Source organism: Pleurodeles waltl, unplaced genomic scaffold (genome assembly GCF_031143425.1).
Source record: "Pleurodeles waltl isolate 20211129_DDA unplaced genomic scaffold, aPleWal1.hap1.20221129 scaffold_39, whole genome shotgun sequence".
Lineage (NCBI taxonomy): Eukaryota > Metazoa > Chordata > Amphibia > Caudata > Salamandridae > Pleurodeles > Pleurodeles waltl.
This window is the reverse complement of record NW_027150097.1, coordinates 606,743-612,271: the sequence shown is the minus strand read 5'-3', so window position 1 is coordinate 612,271 and position 5,529 is coordinate 606,743. Positions and strand designations below refer to the sequence as shown.

General features: G+C 44.3%; 1 non-coding gene across 1 annotated transcript; it reads right to left on the bottom strand.

The window, feature by feature from the left end:
• TRNAE-UUC (transfer RNA glutamic acid (anticodon UUC)) lies at positions 1-72 on the bottom strand. Its single transcript has one exon. It is a non-coding gene; the product is annotated as a tRNA-Glu (tRNA).
• Positions 73-5,529: the final 5,457 nt, after the last annotated feature.

Sequence of the window (5,529 nt, the reverse complement as noted above, 5' to 3'; positions counted from 1 at the left end):
TTCCCATACCGGGAGTCGAACCCAGGCCGCCTGGATGAAAACCAGGAATCCTAACTGCTAGACCATATGGGAACTGTGAACTTTTTATACAGCTTAGTGTATGTGAGGTGTCTCCCAAGGTCACAGTGCATTCCGTACACTGAGAGTTATATTCTTCTTCTCAGTAGTACACAATCAATTGGGGTAACAGACACTTCACTTCTGACAAAAGAGAAGGAATGACCAGAAGTCATCATTTCTGCCACAACCTGTCAGGTCTCATTATTTACAACCTTAGAGCTTCTACACATACACAGAGCCCAGGACACGGAGGACAGCAGCAGTCCCTGCATTCACTATTACTAACCCCTCCCCTAGAGCCAGACAAAGCCACGCCCCTCCCGTAGGACACTCCTGGGTTTCCTCACCAGACTGATGGCCCCACAGACCCCTCTCCAGTTATCTTCCAGCTGCTTCCTTGACGACACTCCCCTGCACCTGTCACAGGCTCCAGGCTGCCCTCCTGGGGCTCGAGTTATACTCCTTCTCTATCTACTAACAGCACCGACTCCAGTCCTGACACTGGATTGGTTCACACAGAGAAGAAACAGCTCAGAAGTAGTCTGGGTTGTTCCCAGGTACCTGCATCTTCACAGAGTGACTGCCAGGGGGCAGCACAGCCAAAGCACTCACAGCCCACAAGGCTACAAATCATCAATTGGATGTCAGCAGCCTTGTCAGAGGCGCAGAGACTAGTAATTCCACAATATTTTGGGACAGCAGAGGAAGAAGCAAGTGCTGAGCTGAAGTGGTCACTGCTGTTTTGTCACAACACCAGACATATGTTCTTAAAAGCATGTAAGCGCACATTCTTAGGCATTCTCGGTCGTCTTCTCCCTTTCTGACATTATACCAATTGTATACACCCGAATGGAGAAAAGTTAAAATATAAGGTACTAGGAATATGCGCCAAAGGTAGGCAAATTAAACATTTCAAGTACAAATAATACCATATTTATTGATGTAAAATGTAAACAAGTTAGACTGAAAATATGTGTGTGTGTTTACAAAGGATGTCTAAAGTGTATGCTGTGAGGTCAGGTTGCAGTTCACTACTTGCACTTGTGCCTTTCACAAGTGTGAGTACCCAGTTACACTAATGTCTGCTCTGACTTGTTATTCTGAGAGTCATGTGCTAAAGGGGGGCTTCCACCCTAGTTTGAGGGACCAGAGTACGAATGCCACAGGGCACAGGAAGTACACAGTCCTCATTGATACAACTGTGGCCCAGTAACTTCTGACTGCCCTTTGACCCCACAGACTGGCACATATATGTCATCAGACTATAGCACCGTGGTACATATGCACACATGTGCATGTACACGTTAGCCAGTTTTTTATTCATTTATGTGCTAATACTGTTCAGCATCAGGATGTGATGTCGAAGGAGACTGGTGGAGAGCGCCGAAGTCTCTGGTATTTCAAGACAAAACTAGAGACCTTTTCACACTCATATACTGCTCCAGGCAGATCTTCCACTGCAAATGCAAGTTATATGAGTCCAGCTGAAAACTGTTTATTTTTGGGTACTTGCTTTAGTCAAAGGTTACCATTTGCAACTCACAAAAAAAAAGCAAAGGGCAATTTCATACATTAACACTTTGGTAAAGTCGTTCTTTCACACCGTACATTTCCGTAAGCTTCTCTCTCCTTGTAAGTTATCCGGTGTGAAGGCCAAGTGGAGTCAGGTCCACACTGTGCATCTTACAGTTGTGTAGCCAGAGTAGAGAGGTGTCCACACAGACACAGGACGTAGACAACACCTGTGTGTAGCATCAAGTGTCCCCAGCAACGCCTATAGAATAATGTATAGATGCCCCCAAACCGCAGAAACCACGAGGGGAATGAAAAGAGGAAGAGACGGGTTATGTCAGAGATACAAATGGTTTCCTGCTCAAGACCTGCAATAAATTAAAACAAAAGTATTATTACAAACATTCCAGGTCCTACCTATATTGGAACTCAGATTGCTGGATTCAGAGTCCAGAGTGCTAATCATTACACGATGGAACCAACGTCCACGATCCTCAACCCTAGGAGTCCTGAAGCAATGTCAGTCACCACCTACTGTCTATCGCTTGAATTCGTTCACACTGTAAATCAAACATGACAAATCCAACAGCACAACTAAAATGTGTATTTCACAAGTAATAACATAAAAACAGAAATATACTTTTGCTGATGCAGAAACAAAGAAAACGTCTCGTCTGATGCTTCAAAATCTCCATTTAGCATGGCCCCTTAACTAACCACCAAGAGTCTTTGCACGGCTGGGAACCTTTGTAAAAGAGTCAGTGGGTCACTGTGAATGCAGCAGATCTTCACCCCTGTATTTCTTACAAAGAAGCAGAGTTTTATTCCAGGTACAGGAGGCATCTCTGGTGTCTGATACTACCGGTAGTGTTCAGCCTACCCTCTCTGAGAGAGCAGCAGTGAGGGTACAAAGCACACTGGTTGCAAAATGTGGACACTGCAAACAACAGCTGCAATATCACAGATGATATAAAACACATAAAGTACTCAAGTCTTATACTAGATACAACACAGCAGGGAAATCATGTCATAAAACAAATGATGAACCCACAGTATGGAAGGGGCAGGTAATAAAATGCGAATTTCCCATGGTGGGACCACAGTCAATTGCTGCCTTCTTCTCTGTGCCCCGGTCTCTTTATATAATCTGTACTTTTTGTTGTGCAATAAAAGAAAAACAAGGAATAACCCTTCATAGTATTAATGTACAGGTCAAGGGCTGGGGAGAGAGGGCAGTAGATCTGGGGGTCGGTGTAAACCTCTGACGGCATTAGATGGAAGCAGAAGACAAAGCAAGTGACATGTATTAAGACTTTAGGTTCATTTAGGTTTATAGAAAAAAACTGAGAAAGATTAAAATGTCTGAGTAGTGAAAAAAAAAAAAAAGGATTTCCCATACCGGGAGTCGAACCCAGGCCGCCTGCGTGAAAACCAGGAATCCTAAATGCTAGACCATATGGGAACTGTGAACTTTTTATACAGCTTAGTGTATGTGAGGTGTCTCCCAAGGTCACAGTGCATTCCGTACACTGAGAGTTATATTCTTCTTCTCAGTAGTACACAATCAATTGGGGTAACAGACACCTCACTTCTGACAAAAGAGAAGGAATGACCAGAAGTCATCATTTCTGCCACAACCTGTCAGGTCTCATTATTTACAACCTTAGAGCTTCTACACATACACAGAGCCCAGGACACGGAGGACAGCAGCAGTCCCTGCATTCACTATTACTAACCCCTCCCCTTGAGCCAGACAAAGCCACGCCCCTCCCGTAGGACACTCCTGGGTTTCCTCACCAGACTGATGGCCCCACAGACCCCTCTCCAGTTATCTTCCAGCTGCTTCCTTGACAACACTCCCCTGCACCTGTCACAGGCTCCAGGCTGCCCTCCTGGGGCTCGAGTTATACTCCTTCTCTATCTACTAACAGCACCGACTCCAGTCCTGACACTGGAATGGTTCACATAGAGAAGAAACAGCTCAGAAGTAGTCTGGGTTGTTCCCAGGTACCTGCATCTTCACAGAGTGACTTCCAGGGGGCAGCACAGCCAAAGCACTCACAGCCCACAAGGCTACAAATCATCAATTGGATGTCAGCAGCCTTGTCAGAGGCGCAGAGACTAGTAATTCCACAATATTTTGGGACAGCAGAGGAAGAAGCAAGTGCTGAGCTGAAGTGGTCACTGCTGCTTTGTCACAACACCAGACATATGTTCTTAAAAGCATGTAAGCGCACATTCTTAGGCATTCTCGGTCGTCTTCTCCCTTTCTGACATTATACCAATTGTATACACCCGAATGGAGAAAAGTTAAAATATAAGGTACTAGGAATATGCGCCAAAGGTAGGCAAATTAAACATTTCAAGTACAAATATTACCATATTTATTGATGTAAAATCTAAACAAGTTAGACTGAAAATATGTGTGTGTGTTTACAAAGGATGTCTAAAGTGTATGCTGTGAGGTCAGGTTGCAGTTCACTACTTGCACTTGTGCCTTTCACAAGTGTGAGTACCCAGTTACACTAATGTCTGCTCTGACTTGTTATTCTGAGAGTCATGTGCTAAAGGGGGGCTTCCACCCTAGTTTGAGGGACCAGAGTACGAATGCCCCAGGGCACAGGAAGTACACAGTCCTCATTGATACAACGGTGGCCCAGTAACTTCTGACTGCCCTTTGACCCCACAGACTGGCACATATATGTCATCAGACTATAGCACCGTGGTACATATGCACACATGTGCATGTACACGTCAGACAGTTTTTTATTCATTTATGTGCTAATACTGTTCAGCATCAGGATGTGATGTCGAAGGAGACTGGTGGAGAGCGCCGAAGTCTCTGGTATTTCAAGACAAAACTAGAGACCTTTTCACACTCATATACTGCTCCAGGCAGATCTTCCACTGCAAATGCAAGTTATATGAGTCCAGCTGAAAACTGTTTATTTTTGGGTACTTGCTTTAGTCAAAGGTTACCATTTGCAACTCACAAAAAAAAAGCAAAGGGCAATTTCATACATTAACACTTTGGTAAAGTCGTTCTTTCACACCGTACATTTCCGTAAGCTTCTCTCTCCTTGTAAGTTATCCGGTGAGAAGGCCAAGTGGAGTCAGGTCCGCACTGTGCATCTTACAGTTGTGTAGCCAGAGTAGAGAGGTGTCCACACAGACACAGAACGTAGACAACACCTGTGTGTAGCATCAAGTGTCCCCAGCAACGCCTATAGAATAATGTATAGATGCCCCCAAACCGCAGAAACCACGAGGGGAATGAAAAGAGGAAGAGACGGGTTATGTCAGAGATACAAATGGTTTCCTGCTCAAGACCTGCAATAAATTAAAACAAAAGTATTATTACAAACATTCCAGGTCCTACCGATATTGGAACTCAGATTGCTGGATTCAGAGTCCAGAGTGCTAATCATTACACGATGGAACCAACGTCCACGATCCTCAACCCTAGGAGTCCTGAAGCAATGTCAGTCACCACCTACTGTCTATCGCTTGAATTCGTTCACACTGTAAATCAAACATGACAAATCCAACAGCACAACTAAAATGTGTATTTCACAAGTAATAACATAAAAACAGAAATATACTTTTGCTGATGCAGAAACAAAGAAAACGTCTCATCTGATGCTTCGAAATCTCCATTTAGCATGGCCCCTTAACTAACCACCAAGAGTCTTTGCACGGCTGGGAACCTTTGTAAAAGAGTCAGTGGGTCACTGTGAATGCAGCAGATCTTCACCCCTGTATTTCTTACAAAGAAGCAGAGTTTTATTCCAGGTACAGGAGGCATCTCTGGTGTCTGATACTACCGGTAGTGTTCAGCCTACCCTCTCTGAGAGAGCAGCAGTGAGGGTACAAAGCACACTGGTTGCAAAATGTGGACACTGCAAACAACAGCTGCAATATCACAGATGATATAAAACACATAAAGTACTCAAGTCT